General features: G+C 36.9%; 1 protein-coding gene across 22 annotated transcripts in view; it reads right to left on the bottom strand.

Moving 5' to 3' along the window:
* The window catches only part of NRXN1 (neurexin 1), a 671,565-nt gene that overhangs the window by 507,155 nt on the left and 140,673 nt on the right, over positions 1-23,737 (bottom strand). The window lies entirely within an intron of this gene.

Genomic DNA, 23,737 nt, shown 5'->3' with positions numbered 1-23,737 from the left:
TTTTAATAGGGATCCTCTCCCAGGCTAAGGCCTCATTCCCCACAGTCTGCCCTGTTCCTAGTGGTAACTTCTCCTGACGTCAATTGAGCTGAGAGCAGCATCAGCCAGATTTACAAGAACACAGGTTTATACAGCGAGACTTACTACAATCACTTTGAGTGAAACATGCAGAGACCAGGTGACTCTGAGCTTTTATCAAAGTGAAGGATTAAGAGGACAAGGGCTATAGCCAGATGGGATGGACAGGCACTGTGGGAACCTGCTTTGTAACATTCTTCCAACTGTCTTAATGAAAAGGTAAATCCTATTTAGCTTTCCAATGCCAGACCTTGAGTCACTGTTAATCAAATCCGGTTTTAAAAAGGAAAATTTACAGATGCTTTACATGAACAAATTCTACAATTAGAGACTGTATAAACATATCATCAAATAGCTCTTTAAGAAGAATGCAAAAAAACAGACTTTTGTCAATGTTTCAGTCAGATGCTAATTAAGGAAGTATTCAAATGCCTGTCTTCAAGGATCACTCTTGAAAAACTATGGATTAATTCTAGAAGAAATGGAAGATTGCTATCCTGGCTGTCTAAGTGCTGTAGTGGTAAGTGATGAGCACTTCATTGAGAGCTGATGTGAGCTGTCTTCTAGGCACAGATTGTGTTCACCACAATGTTTGGGTAAGGCCAATGCACTGCAGCTGGATCACATCCTACTGATGCCTTGGAATGGCTACCTAGAACAGAGGCTAGACAGAGTTAAGAGATTAAAGTGGATATTTATTAAAGGCCTTCAATAGATACACCTTGGAAAGTGTAAAAGCCTCGCAGAGGTCACACCCAAGATGGACAATGGTCACAAGATTTTCAGACAGATATAAATTTGGTCTATTTGCATATCAGGGGTTAATTCTTCAGTTACAGCTTCAGGTCATGAAGTCTACTCCCCCAGCTTGCTTCCCTCCAATTCACTTGTTTATAATTTTCAGGGCCTGAGGCTGTGGTGTGTCCTTGGATCACAGGCCCAGAGGGATTGCTTTGTCTAACCAAAATGTGAACACAGTAGCTAACACTTTATATGGAGTTTGGATCTATGCACTAATGCAGTATAGGATTTGAAAAATATAAAAGCTGAAATCTTAAGGCATCACTACCAACAGCAAGAAGGACACTGAAGAAGTCAAGGACCACCTGTGATTTCTGCCTCTTGTGTGAAGAACTCTAGGCAAATTGTTCTCTGCCTTCCCAGCAAGTTTGAAAGTTAATGAATCATTAACATTCCCCACAGGTAAACTTTGCCATTTCCAATAATGTCAACTTATATTCAGATTATGAGTGTGTATTTGTTAAGTACAAGGAGAGGTATTATTTTTCTGGTGGTTTTTTTCCTACTGTTATTTGGAAAAGCCTTTTATTTACTCTAGCAAAAACAAAACTAGAGTTGGCTTGCAGCATTGACACCTTGAGCCACTTTTAGTAAATTAAATGCCTGATTAAGTGTAATTTAGCAAGTTTGGAAAAAACACAGCATTACCTATCAATTTTCTTTTTCAAAATAAGTGAATCCACAAAAGCTTAAGCCTAAATTAAGCACAGTTCTAAATGATTCATTTACTACTTTTAGCAAAGATTCTCAGAACAGCCTTATCTGATTTACCTTTACATGAGAAGAAAAAAGCCCAAGACCTGTCAGACTTTTAGCATATGGAACTACCAAATGGCAGAAAAAGAAACTTTATGATAATATTGAACAGCCTGGGCTGCACAGAGGGTCAGCCTATTTCCAGATCACATTTAGAGGTGATAACCACACAATAATCCCTTAGTTTCCACTAGAGAAAATTATGCATGCAATATACAAGAAAAAGATTCCCCCGTTGCAAAGAGTTCCAGAAGCATTTTTGAAGAATGGATGTCAAAAAGTTTTGCCTTAAATTTACTAACATAAGCTTTGAAAATGCAATGTAAAAGGAAAGACTATTTAGATTAAATAACTAAAGAAAAAAACATATTTTCAGAGAAGATGCAATTGCAAACTTAAGCAACAAGCTGGGGTTAACTCTGAAGTTCTCTGCTTATCATGCTGACCTACAGGTTGGCCTGATTTAGTTGAACTTGCTTCAAGCAGAAGTTTGGACTGGATGATCTCCCAGCACCATCACAGCTTTAAAGGAGAGACAGAATTCTTGATTCTGCAGTCAGAAATCCTTCACCATGACAAATCTTCCCAGTGCTGTGAAACAATACTGTAATGTTGTTATGTGGCAGAGGAGACTTGCCTTTTGTGTTGGAAACAGGAAATTACAGAGGATACAGAAGTCTCCATCTATTTTCATGGCTTCAGGGATTTCTCACGTTCTCTTGTACCTCTGTATGAGGACAGAAAGACTTCCCCACAGTAAGGTGGAAAACTCATGTATTTCATTCTGATTCAGGTTAGGACTCTTCCAAGAATCAGATCCTCTCCAAAACTTTCTACAAGAAGGACTCCACAGGGAATATAAAATGGATTTTAAAAAAGATTTTGCCTGGAATACTGCATCCAGCTTTGGGCCCCCAACACAAGAAGGACACGAACCTGCTGGAGTGATTCCAAAGCAGGCCACCCAAAGGATCAGAGGGCTGGAGCACCTCTTCTAAGAGGAAAGGCTGAGAGAGTTGGGATTTTTCGACCTGGAGAAAAGATGACTTCGGGGAGACCTCATTGCAGCCTTCCAGTTCCTAAACGGGGCCCACAAAAAAGCTGAAGAAGGATTTTTTACAACAGCGTGTATTGATAGGACAAGGGGGAATGGTCTTAAATTGAAAGGGATTATGTTTAAATTACATATTAGGGAAAAGTTGTTCACTACTAGAGCGGTAAGGCTCTGGATGCTCCATTCCTGGAGGTGTTCAAGACCAGGTTGAGCAATCCAGATGAATGGAAGGCATCCTTTCCCATGGCAGGGGGGTTGGGCCTGGGTAATCTTTAAGGTCTCTTCCAACCCAAACCATTCTATAATTAGAGGAATTACTTATTCACTCTCTCCTGGCTTTTTTCCACCCCTGTTTTAACTTAAATGTAACAGCTGCAGCTCCCAGAGAAATTTCTTCCTGGCAATAAATTGCCATATTGCTTGAATTTATTTTTAAGTTAACTTTACTGGATAATCTACTTGGAGAGGAATTTTTGAATGTACTAGCTGCATGATAACTCTTCAATCAGTCAAGCTGGTACATACAAAAAAGAAATATGTATCTATATATATATATATATATATGTAAAATGTAGTAATTTGACTATGGCAAAAAATAGAATGTGCATCGTCATGAGAGTAACATGAATCTCTTAAAAGTCTAAGATCTATCATCAACTTAAAAATTATTTAACACCCCATTCTCTGCTGCTGGAGAACTTAAATACATATATATTCTTGCAGAAAGAATTAAAAAACCCCAATCAAATCTTACCCAACCAATTCTTAGCACTGAAGTAAATTCAGCCTTACAACAACATGCACAATAAGTAAGTTAATGCAAAATACCATTTCTGAACACACCAAAAATTGCAAGGAGTGATAGCTGGGGGCTAAGGACAAGGGGGAAAATAAATGCAAGCTTCCTCAGTTCCCTTGCATTTGTTGAACACAGCCTGAACCTCATGTTGTGAGGTTTTAGGTATTGTCATGCACTAATAAGGAAAGCAGGTATGAAAGCCTAGGAAAAGCTGCTGTTTGATCACATCAGTTGTGTTTTGTGTTCACCCTGAAAATCTTAATGCCTTTAGATTACCTAATCAGCGATAAGAAAATGGGCAGTAGGCAAAAGATGTTAAGTTGTAGATACAAATACATAATTATGTCTCAGATTACCCTTGAGAAAAATGCCTATTCTGAAGGACATTGAAATCTGCAAAATGTAAAACCCTTCATTCCAAGGGTTTCAAAATCGCCAGCTACAGGCCACTGTTTCAGAATTGTGTACTTGCACTCAGAAAAATTAATAATGCAATTCTTAATTATATTACACCTTAACATTTTTAAATGGGCAGCTGCGTTCATCAGTTCTACTGGTAAAAGTCTTGTTCTTGGACTGGAGCACACAACTCATTTAGAGTAATGCTGGCAAGGGCTTGTCTCTAATGGCCCACCCCTTCATCCTGCACAGAATTCTGTTCAGCTGGCTTACATAGTATAAAACATAAGGAAGATGACAAATTACTTTTGAGACACATTTCTGTAAAAAGCCTATCCAATTTCCTCAACAGCATTACAGCATCATATTTTATCTATCCTGTGTAAGAAGGCTGACAAATACTATGCACCCTCCACAAGCTCATATATCAGAGTACTTTATTCCCCAAGCCTGATAAGAATTCCTAGATAGTAAAAGAAGGGGGGCAGCAGCAGGAGATCAGGGGGAAGTGAAGCAATCACTGCAGCCAAGTTTATATGGTCGGGACCATTGGAAGGAAATATTTCCAAGAGCACCTTGTGAACTTGAGTGACAGTGTCAGGGAGCTGAACGCCACAGGAATCCAGCAGTTCTACCACATTTCCCTGCCATGGCATGCTGTAATCAACCATTAATCTGAGAGAAAACGCAAGTAGGCTTCAACAACTTCCACCATTTGCACACCCACATAAACAAAAATACACTGGAGATGTATTTTTCTTCCTTTTGCTCTATTACTGCAAGACTATTTCTAGCTCTTTCATACTGGCTCTGGAAATTTTAAATGAAACACAGAAACATAACAGGGCTTTGGGAACACTGGTGTCAAGTATAAGAAAAATTAAGAATGTGAAGGCAATATTGTTAATTTCCTGATCCTTATCATAATTTTGTTCTCTATTTCTTACCCTTCAAGTTCAGGTAAGGGTATATTAAGGCACCTATTGGATATTATGGTCTTCCCAGAGCTGACAGAAGTAACATATATAGCAGTTTTACTCTAAGAGTTACCATATTTTAGGATATCCTTGAACCACAGTATTGGAGGAATAATACAAAGACTGATTTCTAAACAGTCAGTGAAAAAAACAAAGCTAAATTCTCTTCCCATTCCTGTAACATCCAGTTATAAATGTTGCCGGCCCACCACCATGCATGTAGAAGAAAGAATTCACCTTCCAGCATTTATGTTTATTTACAAAACATTTTTACTGCTAAATCAAAGACAAAATTTAGCATCCAACTGAAAAGAACCCCTACAGTTTAATAATCATGTGGAGTGCAACAGATGTAGCTGTATTTGTAATATCACAAAAATTTTAGAACTGTTATCCAAAATATTTTTAAAAGCATAAACATATTTGATGATAAAACATTTTGCAAGTTTGTTTCAGTATTTTCCACACTGTTTCTGTCAATAAAAAACATATCCAAAAGACTGATGTTTTCAGACTACTCATGTAATTCCTGAAAAATATTAAAAACAAATCTAATAATATTTTCAGTGCCACTTAAAAAAACCCCACTGGATACTCAATTAACCTTAGACAATAATTTCTGATTTTCCATTTGACCTGATGTATCCCCATATACATTAGTCACACCAATTTTCCCTGAATAGCTACTGAGCAGAATTTTCCATATAGAATTCATTACAAATAAGAATCCACCAGATTCCTCTTTTATCTGTAAGAATGAAACATTGTTAAATATCTCCAAACACTTATTTATCAAACAAAAATCAAATTATGATATTCATGTACTAGATGGCTCTACTCCATAAAAGTGTGTATCTCCAGAAACCAACTGCTTTCCTCCATTAAAATCTGCGTTGCAATTTCTAAAAGGGTCAGTTAGGAACAAGAAGAAATCACCCCTTTTTAAGAACAAAAATTGGAGAGCAAAACACATGTAAATGAGGAGCAGCAAACTGGCCTGACTGCTGAAAACACAGATAATTGTGTTGAAATGGAAATTGCAGCAGTATGAGCTGCATAACACAATACAACGTTATTTAAAACTCACAAAATGAGCTGCAGGTTCTCTCAGTTCAGCACAGTGCTCACCTGGCACTGGCCAAGCATAGGGCTTCACACACTTTCGCCTTTCTGCATCATTCTTTATCACACAGAATGGCTGGCTCACGTTTATTTAAAGCAGTTTTGTCTTAATGTACCCACAAAATAGCAATTAATTGCAGTAGAGAATAATGAAACAAAATTCCATGAAAACATGAAGCCACCAAACACTGGAAGAACAACTGAGAATCAATGTCATTTAGGATGCATATGAAAGCAGAATGAATACAGGCAAACCAAACCTCAGATTAGGAAGAAAATTCAAAAGGCTGAATGCATTAGGTAAGCAATGCATGCAGCTGGTCTTAAGTTAAATTCCCTTCAAAACCTTATTTGTGTTTAACCTGCAGCTTAACCTGCAGCAGTGCTGAAAAGAAAGGGAGTACAATAAAAAGGCAAGGTTAAAATGCAAGAATGAACAAAGATTGCCCAACAGGTCATTGTCATTGTGCAGCTGAAGATCACCTTGTATCCTAGGAAACACCAAGATAGTCCAAACACCTTCATGTCTCTTCCTCAAGTTACAATTCAGCACCACTAACCATATCATCATTGCTCATCCATTCTAGACTTTAGATCCACAAGGTTTTTGTCACATTAAACAAGGCTTCTCCTTAGCCACTTCTCTTCTTATGCCTTTCCTGTCCTCTCAATGAGAGACTTTTTAATCTCAATTTTATTGTATGTAAATACAGCAGTACAGCTCTCTCCACACATAAATCAGGAACAACCTGAACAACCCAGCAAGGTGAAGTACAGGAAACACAAGATAAGGTAGTTTTCCACCTCCTCCTACTGTCAAGCCTGCATTTAGACATACCATGAAAGGTGCATTCAAGAGTCTCTATTATTGCCCAGCCTCCTCGAGCTCTGTTTATCTAGCCACATATAAATAAAAATAAAGATGGAATAAACAGAACAAAAATTAAGCAGATTTAATTGGAAAGACTGAATTGGGCAGAGAATATATACTGAGAAGACAAAATAAAAAAAAATCACTGAGAACTGAAACCAAGAAAGAGAAGCAAAAATAAAGGAGGGACTGGAAGACAGAACACAAGAAACCTCTTATGCACATATTCACTGGACATCTCTTAAAAGAAGGCTGTTGCTATGCTCCCTGGTGCTATGTCACTCTTCAAAATAAGATCCAATTGAACATATGAGTTCCAGAGAGTTGAATGTGTAACATTACACTTGAAAGCATTTGCATTTCTATTAATTATTAAACAAGTTATTACCAGCACATTCATTGCCCAAAAATTCTAAAAGGGAAACTCCGAACTGATGGCAGATGCCTTACACAAAAAGCAACTACAGAGTGGGTTTTCCCCCACCCCCTCTTTCACAAACAGGTAATCAAATTTTGTTACCAAGGAAAAAGAACAAAAGCGTTTTTTTCTTCCTATTACCAACATTACTTCAGCCTTCAGCTCAAGTTTCTTCTTACCAATCAAACCCACATGCACTTAAGATTCTCCCTCATTAGTTTGGCTGTTTTTTTGCAGAGTGGAACCAAAGACGTTTGAAAGTAACAAAGGTCTCAAAAGTGAGAAGTACAGATTCAAATATTGGATTCCAGCTAGTTTACATAAATTGGGGATCAGGTTGATATTTCATCAGGGACTGTATGTTGACAATTTTCAGGACCACTACAAAAATAACATTGCATTTAATATGTGTATGTGTGTATATATGTATATAAATATATACATATATAGCATTTATATTTATGTATTTATATATATATATATATATATATATAAAAAATATAGTGGGTTTCAAACTAGAAATTAAGAAATGCTTAGAAATACTTGCAACTTCCCTTACAAGGTATTTTGAATGCCCATTTTAAATCTAATTCCATATAGATTTCTCTAAGTGTTAATGTAAACACACTTTGAACACGTCTACTGCACTTTCTCAGCATACCCCTATCCCAAGGGCCAAAGTTCAGACGACTGGACCCAAGAAAAGAAAAGTTCATTTCCTCACTTAAACATGCCTTTCCAAAACAGTGGGCACAAGCCATTTTGGGTGTTTTCTTTTCTCGGATGGAAAGTGAAACATACCCAGATAACCAAAATTGACATCACGACCATGAACCAAGAAAAAGTTTTGTCCTTGTTCAGCAACAAGAGTGCATCAGACAAGAGAGCAGCTGTTCGCCTGTCTCCTTTTACACTGTGCTGCATCATTCATTTGCTAACCTAGCAATTAGTTTTTCAGACCTTCTGGCTTAATGATGTAAGCAGTGTCGAAAGAATTAAAAAAATCCAAAGACCCTGAAGGTTAATCAAAGAACAAAGGCAGTGGAATACACACACACACACACACACACACACAAATTAAATACCAAGACTGAAGATGGTTGTCAAAACTTCTGGGAAACAACAGGTCAGCATTTCCAAATGGTGAGCCAGTAATACAGTAACAGTATCTTCAGATGAGTGTTCCCTAAAGTTTTTAGAGTTTCTAAATTACTAAATATGTTTTCATTTATAAAGGTCAAATTACTTAACTATCCTGTATGACATTACAGTATGCTTTTTATAAATAAATTCTCACCTTTTTCTAGAAAGTTCTTGTACAAAATCCACTATAGCCCTGCAATAAGGCAGCATTTTCATAGGAGCATTTCAATAGGAGCATGTTTTGCATAGTAACTGAGGCTCAAATTAAGTATTCAGAATAGTACTTCATAGTCTCCCACCATTGACAAGCTTTGCACCTAATAAAGCAAACTGCTCTACAGATTTCAGCAAATGTTGGGCCTGTTAATGGCAATTGGACTTTTCCCCCTTCCCTTTGCTCCAATTTCACTGTTAAATCAATGCTGAATTATAAGTATGTATCTCCATATCTAAAAATCACACCAGGAATGCCAAGGGTGTTAAGCTGCACAGTGGTGCTTGTAAATACTAGACATTTTCTATTTTAAAAGCATATTTTCTATATTGCTTTCTTACAATACCTGAAAAATTTTTAGCACACTCAAGGGAGCTACAACAGAATGCCCATTCTAATAACTTTTCCTCCATGAGACACTGTTAAAAATCAGAATCTAAATAGACTCCAAAAATAAGCTTTTGGTATATTTCCTTGCACTAAATTTACTGAACAATTCCCACCTTCTAAAATCAGAATACTCTCTCTCTCCTTCCCGAACTTGGAAAGACCTATTTTTTTTCTAAGTCTGTATCAACCTATAACTTATACTTAAACATGGGAAACCATTCCTACTTCATTCTCCATAGAAGAAGGCTGTGAAAGAGAGACTTCAAGGAACTGCACATCCTCACAGGTGGGAAAGGCTTTAAGTAGCACAAATGAGTTTTATGGCACTAAAATACCTCTCTCTTCTCTATTCCTCAATTCCTTTTTTTCCTCAGATCATCATTGCACCTTTACTCTTCTTGCACGTTCCAAAAATTTCCTCTTGGAAAAAAAGAAGAAAGAGCCACCGTTTAAACCAGCTGATCCCTTCAAAAACTTAAATGCTAATAGCATTTGCATTGAGTCTTTGACACCTCATGCTTATGTTTATTTCAATTTTCAAACTTGCAGATGACAGCATTTACAGATTGCTAGTGATCCATGAGCTTAGTCTTCATTATTACTTCATTACTTCATTATTATTATGTACAACCTAGAGACTGATGTTATAAAAACTTTTTTTCCCTAATTCTATGTGGTAGATAGAATCAGGCATGTTCTTCTTTCATGTCTTGTTCACGTGATACACAGTAGTTTTAGGTTTTGATTTATTGTTGTAGATCTTAAGTTTCCATGAAGACAAAACAAAAAGAAATACACAATTAGTAAAGCATTCAAACCTTGCTGCTGTGGCTTAGATGGTTCCAGAATGTTGAAGTGGTATGAAGAAGTGATCTGGTAATAACTCTCATGGATTTGAAAGCCAATTAAAGACCATGACATCCATGGTTCAAGCCACCTTTCCCTGAGGGGTAGTCCATCAGACCCAGGAATCTTATTCTGAAAAGCTTCACTACACATTTATCCTTTTATTTTTTCCCTGGGTGCTGATGCTGGACATCCCATTGGAAATAAAACATGAAGGCTAGAGACCTTTCATCTCTGGCCTAACAAAGAAATCCTTAAAATAGAGATCTCAGCCTAGAATATTGTATTAAAATATATATAAATCTCTGCTGGGAAAGAAACACACACATTGTTGCATGGTCACAGACATTTGTTGGCAAACAGACTGACTCAAAGAGACACTTCTATGTTCCTTTTTCCCATTACTATCTTAGCTGGTCATGCAACCAGCAAATCTCCTACAAAAAGAACTTGACATCATGTTGTTACTTTAATTCAATTATCTCCTCTAGGTGGCCTTTATTTTAAATTTGTATGCACCACGATATTGGCCCAGTTTAAACTCCCTGAGTAATACTGCACAGGAGTTTCTGGCAAGATTAATAGGAAGTGGGGTTTTTTTAAAACCCTTTAAGCACTTTCTTTGTAAATGGCCACAGGATGCTTAACAGAATAAGAAGCATTTCTCACAAGTCAGCTTTTCTGTGTAGTTTTCACCACTTGAACTCAAATAGAGGTCTAAGTTCCTTACATTCCAGAGGTTACATGAGGATTTTGCCTTAGAGTTCACTTTCTGCATAGCGAAAAGACTTCAAAAATAACTAATCATAGAATGGTTTGGGCTGGAATGGACCTTAAACAGCATCCAGTTCCAGCTTCCCTGCCATGGACAGGGACACTTCTCATTAGACCAGGTTGCTCAGGGCCCCAGCCAACCTGGCTTTGAACCCTTCCCCAGGGTTGGAGCATCCACAGCTTCTCTGGGCAAACTGTTCCAGTGCCTCACTAGCCTCATACATGAAGAATTTCATCCTAATATCCAATCTAAACCTACTCTCTGTCAGTTTGAACCCAATCCCCCTTGTCCTGTAACTACATGCTCTTGTAAATAGTCTCTCCATTAAGAGGTCATATAAAAATATTTAATTTCTAAAATTCACTTTCAGGAGTTTCCTTTTTAAAAAAAAATGAGAACACATAAAAAACAACTGGCTCAGTTGTAACTATCTTTAAGCAAAACTACTTTACAAAGTTACTTTCCAATGACATATTAAACTGTGAAGTTACCAATTTGCAAGTATTTTAGGAAAATATATATAATTAAAGTATCCCCATTGAAATGCTTGGTTTTCAAAATTTCAGCAAGGACACGCTCACTCTGACATCACTCCTACTTCCTAAATGATCAGGAAAATAAGAAGCAGCATCTCATCTTAGCTCCTTCACCTTTATTTTCTTTCCACTCTCCTGAGCTCACAAATGATTTTTCACTTCCATTTACTTACTAGCGTCTCTTTTAACAGAGAAAAAGGAGAAAAAAATTAAATCATGAACATAATTTCCTTCCCCTATTAATTGTCCCAGAAATGTTAATCATTTTGGGATAGGTATTTCTGAGACAGGCAGCACACTTCTGCTGGCAATCCCCTCACTGGGATAAAGAATGGATTGTGAGCACCAGAAATTTCACTACAGAGTCGCAAATCTCAACAAGCAAGAACTGCAGCTGTGTCCTTACAGTTATAAAAAAAAAGCGCAAATCTCACATTCAATAGTGCCTGGAAATCAATTTTAAAACAACCCTCCTATTCAGACACATGGAAAACACTTTTACAGGCGAGAATGAATGGATTGATTTTTAAGCAAAAATACAGAAATCTGAAAAGCAGCTGTGTACTGAAGTGAATCACACAGGAGTCGTGAGTCTGATCTCCTGTGGTTTACTGTGATACAAACCTGATCTAGGATTCCCACATAGACTTCTGTCTTCCAGAACAGAGGACCATCTCTTGACACCACCCAGTGATAAATTAAATGTATCACATAGCACAGCAAATTATCTACAGAGCACATTTAACTAATGGAATTTAAAAAAAAAAAAAAAGTTTTGTTTTTTTACTTCCACAGCCTTCTGAAAGGTCTTTAAAAATGTAATGCTGTCAGACTCACTGCCTTCAAAAGAAAATTAGCTAACTTTAGTTTATGTTACATTCAAGAATGCATTTTATGAACTAATGATGGCTTTCACCAGAAGAAAATAAGCAGGCTCCACACCTTGACAGTAAAATCTCATTTGATCATTTCAGCAGAAAATTTCAGTCACTGTACCATGTAACGTGATATAATTGCCTACATGAAATAGCAATACCAGCTTCTGCTGTGTGGTCCAGGAAGATGAGAATTCACTTGCATAATGAGCTTCTCCTACTAAAGGACTTTACAGCCTCCTGAGTTTTATGTCGATATTGTTGTAAATGTGAAAGGGAGACCAGTGGTTACTTTAGTCTCTGACTGCTCACACAACAGGATTTGTAACTCAGAAGAAAAAGCCATTGGTGAAAACATTAAGGTGAGCTACAGCTTACAGAGAAAAATAGGTGTCAAATACATTCATGATGTAACTCCAATTTGGATCATTCTGGAAGACCACAGAGTTCAATAAATTACAAGCTGCACAAGTAATTCATCTTGGCTTGAAGCACCAGTCCCATTACCTCCTGCTAAAGAAAGATTCCTTAAGGCTAACAACATGCTCTTTCTTACCTCCTTCCCTGATAGCAGAATGTTTACTTACAGGTAGATCATTTTTCACTGGTTTCCAATTTTAGAAATGCATTCAAAGAGGAAAAAAAAAAAATAGAAAAAAAATTGGATTTTGTCTGGCATGCATAGTCACCCAGCAATCAAATATGCCATTGGCAAACAGTCTCCAAAAGAGCTATAGTCAACAGCAAAATGTTTAAACAGCCAGTCCAGTCATCCCAGCAAGCTTGTATGCATGTTTAAGAATGATGAGTTATCTAGCTGGTTGTTTTGACTAATAAATAAAAAAAAAAAATCTCCATTTAACTATCATTTGCACAAAACTAAATTTGAACTTGCAGTTTAAATCTACTCTCATTACTTTCAAGCAAATACCAGATTTTCTGTGGTTAGGAAATACAGATCAGAAAGGCCAGGTCTTGGAAGACTTTCAAGGAATTCAATCCCAAACAAAGTTATTAACTCCCATGAAGGCAGTTTCATAAGGTGCCTAAGCAGATTCAGGAGTGTTGGAGGGCAGGCTGATCTGCCTTCACCACATACTCACAGTATCTCCTTTCCTACTACAGACTCATCCTGCTATATGGCAACACAGGCCAATGAAAGGGCTGGCCAGGCCATGATTAAACAATGATTAAGAATATCTTTTTGGATATTGGCCTGGTTCCAAAGCTCACATACTTAAGGGAGCATGGATCTGCAGCCACTGCCCATGGGGTAAGGGGAAAGCATTTCTTGGGCAAGAAGCCCCCAGCTGACTACTGTGATCTTATTAACTCACAGAGACAGCCCAATGATAGCAGCAACTTGGTCAAAGTGGCACGGGCTTGTGATTACATGACAGGACAATGCTACAGGTAAGTTATTGAAACCATTAAACTCTGCATTCAGTGAGCAGCTTTGCCACAGACACTTCTGAGGGTCAGGTAAGTGATTTTTATCCCTTTATGCAACAGTGTCCAGTTTCTGAGATGATGGCCATCACAGCAAAACTAGTTTATAGACTCTCTCTGTATCCTTATTTTACCAGGACAGCTGAGAAATTTCATGAAGTTATCCAAATGGCCCACATTAAAGGGATGACTCATTTTTCCTAAGAGAATTGCTCACAGGGGTGAACAAAGCAGACGGCATTTAACTTCTTGAGCAGTGTAAAGAGAACCACACCTGCTGACTCTTCAGTAAGTGACAATATGCTAGTTCATTAACACTTGTACTAGAATATAATTTACAATAAAAATTATGTGCTCACAGTCACCTTTCAACACCAGCTTTAGAATTTAAATAAAAATCCCAGGTTATATTGCATTTCTTGACCATCACATTTCTTCTAATTAGATGTTAGGGTTTTTTAATCACTGTAACCAAATTGAAGTCAAGCAGTCACAAAATGGTTATTTGGCTAATTAAAGGAAGCAATGCATTTGCTTCCCCTTCCCCTCCTCCAAGTTTGTCAGTCCATTTTACATATGTCTAATCTTCTAGTCATCCCTCATGTACTACAAACGTTGCTACCCTGAGTGGTATCAATTTGAATTCAAATTAATAACCTTTCCCTTTTTATTACTGCCTTGTCTTGTATTACATGTATTTGCTGCTTTTGTCTTCAAGCTAAAACAAGCCTAGCATTTAAGAACAAACAGTGCTTCATTGCATACATGTACAACTATGAAAGGTTTTAAACAGTAGCATCTATTTCTGGAGAATGCAGAAATCTGACCAAGCTAATAAGCATCCTGCATCTCTTCCACAGGTATTACTTTAACACACTTCTCCCACCACAACATTTTCAAGCTTTATCACCACAGATTTACTGCAGTACCATGGAAAGGGCAGAGTTCCACCGCATGCATGCCATCATATAATCACTCATTAAAAAGACTTAGCAAAAATGTTCAGAACTGCTTTCCACAGAACATTTTTCTTCTCCTGGCTTTCCTCCTGCATACTCTGAGGAAATGGGTCTATTCAACGCCTAGAAATTAAAGTAACTTTGCCAAGCCTCCCTGCTCCAAGGTCCCTTCTGTGCAAGTGTGCCTGAGGTTAATATATCATCCAGCTCCCTCTGGGTGCTGCTCTGACACTCCCCAGCAAACCACTGGATGGAGACAGGAAAGGAGGTAGAACAGGAGAAAGATAAAACCTCTGTCTCTTTTCTGCAGTGGTTATAATTAAACTTTAATATTTTGCCTACAACTGAGGAAGGGGTAATAAAATATTTGCTTTATTCACTGAAAACATAATAGTTCTGTATGAAGTCTCTCAACATTCACATGACCTTTTTCTTGAATCCCCAAACTTAAAGAACAAATATTCATCCTAAATCAGACCTAGAAGCAACAGTGCTTAATAAGACTTACAACTGAAACAGGAATACTTAAGCATGTTTAATTGCTTTTTTCTTCCTTCCCCTCAGCTAAACAACATTTAATTAAACCCTATTACAAAGCAGACTAGAACTCTTAAGCAGCCTTCAGCAGCTGGTTATGCAGCTTCACTCTTCTGGACCTGGCAACAGGTAATAGCTGTGAGTGTTACCTGAGGAACAAAACCACTTAACTGGAGACAGTAAAGGGACAAATAAGTTCTTAAAACATCATTATAAACTCTTGTTCTGGTCTCTAAATAAAACTCCTTTCATCTGTGCCTTATCATACTCACATGGAAGTGAGTAAAATTTATATTTAAGCACTACAACATGTAGGCACACGTACACATTCCCTCCTGCAGCACACTTTTGTATATCCTACCTTTGTTCCGTATTTCCTTTTCAACTTCCAAAGAGTTTATCACCAAAATCTTTATATTGGCTTAAAAACAGAATAGCTAAAATAACTGAGTAAAAATACCTCTTCCGTATCAAAATGCAGTTTTAAGCATTTCAGAATCTTCAGATCTTCCACCTTTATTAGGCAGATCAGCATTATGCTTATTAGCACTTCAGGATATCTTCAAATTTTTCTTGCATTTTTTTCCAAAATGACCAGAATATCTTTCATTGATATGCATTAATTTTCAATATACGTTTTATATGTATTGAGCCAAGTTTTTCAAGTTGATTAAACATCAACTTAGAGACATCAGTTTTGCTGCCTTTTTAAGACTCAGACAGCCCACAGTGTTTCCAAGGCAAGCATTCAGAATCTGAGAGCATAGCAAGTTGCAGAATCAGAAGAATGGGTACTGTGGCTTCCTCCATCCCTTCTTTTTAAATTTAGATTATTGGAAAGATCTAAAGGAAACAGTAACACTATAAGAGAAACTGCAATGGCTTGAGAGTTTCAAGTGTCTTGAGGAAAGGCAGAGGGGGGCAGGCACGCTCTGGCTTGGAGCTTTACGTTTTGGTTTCTTGGTTTTTTGTTTGGTTTTTTTTTTTTTGTCACCATCCCCGGTCTCTTTTTTTTTTTTTCTTTTACCTTTTTGAGTCCTGTGCCACTCTTGCAGATGCTGGCAAGAATCCTCACTTTCTATTACATGTAAACACAGGCATAGGGGAAAGTCTTCTGTCATTTTCTGGGGACAGAGTCATGATGCAATAGCCTTAAGTCTCCATGCAAATAAATAATGTATTGCTTTGCATATAGAGGAAGACAAGTATTCCATTCAGGATATATAATTTTGCAACCTCAGTTGATGGCTTTTGGGATCACCATTAGAACTGCACAAGAACAGCATTTTGCAAAGATGAAAGCCATTCAGGAACGAATCAAATCTCTTACACCTTTTCTTAACAAATTACAAGTCTTGCTGCAAAGAACTATAATGCACCTCCAATTTCAATGACAGGCGTTAAGGCCTAATGGAAAAGAGAAAAATAAAAAGACTCTGATAATGGCATTTACTCAGCTTCCCTGAGCACAAGAACAGAGCAGAGAAAAAGCAATCTAAGACATCGAGGTGTCTTTTAGGCTGTTACACACCACACTCATGGACAGGAATCAGAAGTAAGGCCGTATTTGACTAAGCAGTATTACAGTATAATCACAGTTTGTTATTCTTGAATAAGTCTTCCAGATATCTACTGTGTTCCTTTAAATTTGATGAAGCTTCCTTTCCATCTGCTTCACTACATTACTCCTTCAAGTCTAGAAATAGACATTTTGTTTTTACAATTGATTGGATTATTACAAATTATTAACAAGAGAGTTTCTACACCATCATGTCAGAGAATGTAGCAGAGAACATGGAGGTAGAAAGGACATCCTGAGTCACCAATTTCCACCCCCTCACATTAGAAGTAGTTCACTTATTTTCCTTAATACGGAAGGGCAAAATTTTGCACACAAGAGTTCAATATGACACTCCAATGGTCTTAGCAGTTCATAAGGACAGAAAAAAGAACACCAGTACAAAATCCTCCACTCCACCCCCACCCCAGTTTGTCCCTGCCTTTCATTACTTGATCTATGCATATTGATTACAGAAAGGCTTTAAAGTGAGTACACTACTAGATGTTCTCAGCAGCCACTTGCAAAATACTTAGCAAAGGTACATGTTCAGTCCTCAAACCCCTGCTTGCTTTTATGAGTCAAAAGAAAATTTACTTCTCAGAGTTAAAAAGACGTCTTCAAAGACAACATATTTGAAAGCTCTTTCCCCATCAATACCCTGGCTTCCATAGAAGCTAATATCTCAGAGGCAAAATGCAATTAGTCATCAACAACATGTTTTCAGTGGTCTTTAAAACAGGTTCTTTTAAAAAGCCACTACCCCACAGCAAGGGTAGAGACCATTCTGGATTTCCCAGTGCTTTTTTCTGTAATTGGATAGATATCCTATCCAGTTAAATCCATGTAACCACGAGACACTGGAGAGACTGTCTTATTCTTTCTTCAAACAAAAATAATGCCTGGAAGCATGTAAGGTTAAGTTTTCCCAAGCCTCAAGTTCATAAAAATATACTTTTACTGATGAGGTGTTTGGAATCAGCCAACTGGCTTCATGTTGAAAATACAGATTTATTCTTTTAAAGGCTACTTGACAAAAGACGTTCAGAAAAACACCACAAAATCCTGCTTCACAAGCTGTAAGACTACAGGAATTATTAGCAGGAATTCTTGTCTATTTATTAATACAACAAACTCAGAGCTTTTTTACACATTTGGAGTTGCCGTGCAAGCATTTTGAAGAGTTTAAATGCAGAGACACCAAGTAGTGTCTTCATGATTAAAAGCTTTATGTTAGTTTGATGCAATATTAGGCTTACAGAGTTTCTACATATTCCTTTCAAGAAATTAGTAAGTAAAGCCCATACTAAAAGTAATAAATACATTTTTGATCTTGGTTGAATCACCAGAATGGTTAAAAATAAAAAGCCAATGAAAGATTCTCCTCTCAAAATCATATCTTATACCTGAAATTTAGTTTCTTTAATTTTTGCAAATCAAAATACCAGAAGCAATCTAAGAGCTCTGTATTAATGAACAAAGCAGACAGTATGAGAACTGCCTAGATATAAGCTGATAGTATAGCAACACAATATCATATATTCTGAACAGTTATTACAAAGATAGCAGCAAACCTACACATTATACTTGCAAAACTTTTGTGCACCTGGTGTTTTAAGACCCTGTTTTTAAGGTACTTCATCCCTATCTATAAAAATACAAAGCAATTACACTGTTTTACATATTACAAAGGCGTATAGAAATACAGATGCCTTCACTTTGCTTACAGAAATGATCCTTACAGAAGAAAGTGCTGCAAAAATGGGCAAGGAACAAACGAGCTTCAAGTAAGGAAGGTGCATTCATTGACACAGAGATAGAAATCCTTTGGGAACAAAGAGGTGAGGCAAAAGCATGTCCAGCAGGGGGAAATGGAGACGCAAAGCACCGTCCTGGTCACTACCAGGCACCAAAATGCTGTGTTATATGATGATGACAAATAATTAAGAGTAGTAACTTCAAACATGAATGGCTGACTTTATGTCACTTAACACGACAAACCAGCTACACAGTCAAGGAGATTTGGAAGTGGGAATCAGCTCCATGCCAGCAATAAGCAGCCAATATCTCTATCAGGGGTTTGTATCTTTTTATTGCCAAAGGATGTTCTACTGGCATTCACTGAGCACCCTGCTAATGAATTCTGGACAGCAAGCTAAATATGCAGAACACGGTATTCTCTGCTCCCTTTCTGATCAGGATCAGCAAAGACTTGCTAGAGGGACTTAGAAGCCTGGATGTGGAAGCAGAAGAGCGGTGCAAAGCCAGAGATTGCAAATGACCACACTATGTTGTTTACTCCAATTATGATGAAGATACCGCACACTTACTTCCATCCAATTACTTGTTATTCATTCAAGTGTTTCTCTCAATAATACTGAGATTTAAATAGCATGCATTTAACTGCACAAACGAAGGTGGGAGATTTTGGTTGATTAACATAGCTCAGCTATTGCTTTCAAGAGACAAATCATAAGGCAAGATTCCTCAAAAAAATAACCCCAAGTACTTTAGAGCCTGCTTATCCCTAGCACAAGAAAAACAAAACAAAACAAAAAAAACCCCAAAAAACCAAAAAACCTGACAGGGCACTTAGTGACTGGTGGAAAATTAATTTGGGTCACTCTACAGTACAGTTGCCATGGCAACTGCATGCCAAATGTAGTAGGCATGCTCTTCATCAATGCTAATATAACATCAGCTATTCTTCACGAATTTCTAATCAATGTAAAACAAAGCACATTTCATAACTAGATATATATATTAAAATAAAACTTGTATCACCATACATTTCCTCTCTGTCAAGAGAGAAATATCATCACCTCTTTCTTGTGCATACAGTAATCTGTCACTTCATCTTAATTTCTTGAGAAAATTTCAACATCTAAATGTCACAGAAAAAATAAGCACATCTGACTAGAAGTAGTGGGGGAAGGGTCAACCTGAAGGAAGTTTTTTTTTCCTGTATGCATGAATTTAATACCTGTGTTTTTTTACAGTAAAGCTCTGGGATAAAATCTAAATTCAGTAACACCTGTTTAAACCAAAACAAGTCTACTGGCTTTACACAAGTAAGACAACTTTATCTGACCTCTTCAAGTATTTTACAATCTGACCTCAAAAAGACACACTTTTGACCAGATGTGTTAGGAAGCTAATGCCTGGAGCAAAGAGCAGCTTTTGCACATGCATACCAAACCTCTTAGCTTCCTTTCTTATTCTGATTATTATTTAAGGTGAACTTTTGCTGCTTTAGAGCCTATTTTAATTCTTAAACGTGGTTGAGCATTTTAAGACCTTTCTGTCAGCTACAATTGCATCACAGAATCAAAAATGCTGAGCTTTAAAAAAAATAGAAATCAGTTTTTCTCCTAGACAGTATAAGACTGATTTAGCTTTAGATCTTACTCCAAAGATAGTAGAAAGTAGTATATTTATTAATATAAATAAATACAAATAAAGAAATCCTTGATACTACACAAATACCACTCCAAAAACAGAGGATATCTCGCTCCCCACGAAAAAAGAAATTTATTTCCTCATTCCCACTAACTATCTCATACAAGTATACAGACCAATGTAAAACCATTTCACTGGCATTTTACTTATCACAGTTATGGCTACACACGACAGCAGGCTGGTTAAAACAGACTTTTGCAAAAGATTATGATCTTTGAAGCCTCTTAGAACATAAACTGAGACACCAGAATTCTGTAAATGGTGGGTTAGCATGAAAGATTGTAGTGTTGATGGGGCTTGTTCAGTATTTATAAAATATCATATTCAAAAATTCAAAAATTCAAAATATCACTGCACTGAAGGCAGCTGTGTCACTTGATGTTCCACACAGCCTGAATGTGATTTTGGGGTCTGGTAGCTTCCTTCAAGACAAGCTTGTAAAGTACACATTTGATTGAATCAAAAAAAGATGATTTTTAAAATGGATCTCCACCTTCTCTTGACTGCCTCAAACTAAAATCCTGATTTTGAACTGTAAAGTCACCAAATGGCTGAAGTTGATATTGATACTTAAAACCTGTATTCAAAGCTTTGTATTTGACAGAGTACAAAGTACAAAGCTGAAATAGGACATAACTCTATTAGTCTTTGGTGTTAGATCATGCATCAATATGCCCCCATATTACAAAACAGGTTCAAGGTTTTGGTCTGGATTAAAAAGTAAGAGTCTCAGTAGCAATTCCAAGTATGCTATTAAGACACAGCTAAATGAAGTGTTCAGTTTTTTATTTATTTTATAGGAGGTTGAATACCAACACCTCAAAAGGTATTCATTTTCCAAGTAAAACAATTGAAGAGTCTATAGTTCCTCCTAATTCTTGAGGGCCAGAGAGCAACTACAAGATTTAATTTCCTCCATTTTGAACACAGAAAACAAAACAACTATTACAACTTTTCATGTTTTTCAAGTAAGTTGGTATGGAATAAAGAGAATGTCATCAACAGACTTGCAGAACTTGTCCTAGTATTAAAACAGTGCATTTCAGTGCTAAGTTTGTTTTATTTTATTCTTTATTACACACTAAGAGGTCAGAAGATTTTGCAGCTGTATTGCAGATCTGCCATCATTTAAAAATAGATACACACAACAAAGGATTGTAAATAAAATTTGAGTTGGATATCCACTATCAAATATCTATTAGCTGTCTACAATATATTTGCATCTAAAAATGGTTTAATTTTTGTGTATTTTCCCCGTTAAAAATACTCATTGTGTCAGTACCCACTTGATAAAGAAAGAACAGACTGCAGAGTGCACACAACTCAGAACTTAAGAGAGTCAGGATGTTATTCTAAATCCCAATTTCAAACTTAGATTTCCACTCTCTTAAAAAGAAGCAGCCTGGTGAAACAAATGTGTTTTTTTGAAAAAAATACCCAGTTGAAGACAAAAACCTAAGATATAAAAATAAAGAGGCAAAACAAATTATGTAAGCAATTTCCAGTGAAACAGATGCCAAGTGGTCATGGCTGATATACTGCACTTAGGTTTTGAATTATTTGGATGACAGTTTGCATGAAAAAGGTGGTATTTTCTACAATGAGATTATTGTTCAAGTAGATGTCTTTCAAGGCTGTTTAATTATTTCATAACCACAATAGTTTGGCTTTTTAGGTTAAGTAAATAATGTTTTGAGCTCAGAGAAGCTGAGAACAGTTTCAATTCAGTAAATTCTTTATGAGCACGAGAATTTTTTAAATGCACAAAAAGATATTCCCTGAACCTGTCATTATGGGCCCTTACAAGAAAAATCACCAGAAGAGATTAAAGTTTCGTTTCTGGATTCTCTAATAAACCTCTAACAATTCCTTATACATTCCTTGTTTTATGGCAAGGAGATACATATCCAAGTATTTCAAGTTATGTGTTTACCACATATGGAACTACAAACAGCTAAGAAATCCAGATTCATGGTTTAGCTAGCAAGAATAATGATCTGAAAAACAAAAAGGCCCTTTTCTTTCCACAGAACAGTTTTTAGTATTCAGATTTAGAACTCAATTTAGCTAACCCAGCTGACTGGAAATCATTCACAGGCAATATTGCTGTCCTATCCCCTAAATAACCAAAATCCTATGCTCTTCATTGGAGGTGCTTTCCAAATCCTCTTTGTTGAAGCTGTTATGTTTCCACACTGAAGCACTGAGGAGCTGAAATTAAATTCAAGTCCTCCATGGCAACAGTATAATTTGAGACTATGTCTGTCATATTTTATGTGAACCTTCTTACAATTAAGCAATTTATATAAGAGACTCAGGAAGGATGTCGCACTCTAAGTTAACAGGCACCTTCAGACAAGGAAAAAAAAAACAAACCAAGTCTTGAAATCCTATCAAGTTTTAGTCTTGGCACTGGTGAATATTCCAGCATCTGAGGTGAGTCAGATTAGGACCAGAAGCACAACATAAGGCAGTGAGGGAACATGAGCATTAGAAATTCAAGCTCTCAGAGACTTCTGCCATATGCATGGTTTGAGGCAGTTGAGCAGAATTTGATGGTCTAAATTTGAGTTGTAGGCAAAGATATTAAAACACCTTAACAAGTATATTATAGGTTTCAATGAAATGAGGAATTTTTCTGTACTGCAGTGACTCAAAGAGAATGAATGTCAGTATTTCAGAGGGTGAAAATAAGTATAGTACATCTTTTATAGTGCTCACTGATTTGGTCAGAGGGGATATTTAAGATGAATGAGCTATCTAGAAAAATAACTGTAACAATTGAGAGGTTTTAACTGGAAGCTGCCTGTATTTTTGAGTAAATCCCTTTTAGTGATTCAGAAGACAAAACTTTAGAAGGAAGAAATAAAATCCAAACCTAACTGATATATAGCCCAAGTACTAGGCACTATTTTCAAGATCTCAGGACAAGTTTAGCATATGCAATGTATCCAATCACTAAGTTACCACTTCTTTCTGATGAAAGTGAATGAATCAAAAAGCAAAGTTCCACCATAAATCTAGTGCAAGACTTGTAGCTCAACTGACATTGATTTCATTTAAGCAGTGGAAAAGGTGACATGCAAACCCCAAGAAACATCCAGATGTTTCACATTATTCCGTTCAATTTGCTTCATGCAGTGCTTTAAGCTCTACATGAAAAAAGGAAAACTTTATTGTGCTCAGCACAGTATCTTTTCCATATTGTCTTACATTTTGGGGAGATGGTTAATAATTTAAGCACACAGAACAATTAAGTGCTTAAACTGAGAACTGAGTGAGTGTCTGGTAGGGCCTTACTTACCTGATGCCAGGGCAACAGTCATAAATAGCTCATCCTATTCCTTTGTTTCCTTGTATGGAAGCTAGAACTTCCATAGCCAGCACCACCTCCACAGTCACTAGCTGAAAACAACATTTGACATTCCTCACGAGCAGTAGTCCCCAAAACCTCAAGATCCTGCACTGTATCACTTATTCAGACAACTAGATTGAAAACTGGAAGAAGAATGAATGTGTTCATTGTATTTACATAATTAGTGACCTTATTAACTTGGCTCTTCAGACATTAGATCCTTATCTTTACTCTTCTTCCCCAGTTCATAGCATAAGCTACTTAGCATAATTACAGTTTAGCATAGTTGTAAAATCCTAACTCCACTGTAGTTTGAGACCTGCTGGCACACAGATTATGGGTTTCCATTCCAGAGGGAAAAACCTG

This window comes from Sturnus vulgaris, chromosome 3 (genome assembly GCF_052056855.1).
Source record: "Sturnus vulgaris isolate bStuVul1 chromosome 3, bStuVul1.hap1, whole genome shotgun sequence".
In the NCBI taxonomy this organism is placed as follows: domain Eukaryota; kingdom Metazoa; phylum Chordata; class Aves; order Passeriformes; family Sturnidae; genus Sturnus; species Sturnus vulgaris.
Note: the sequence above shows the minus strand (reverse complement) of the source record. Positions and strands in the feature narration are given on the sequence as shown.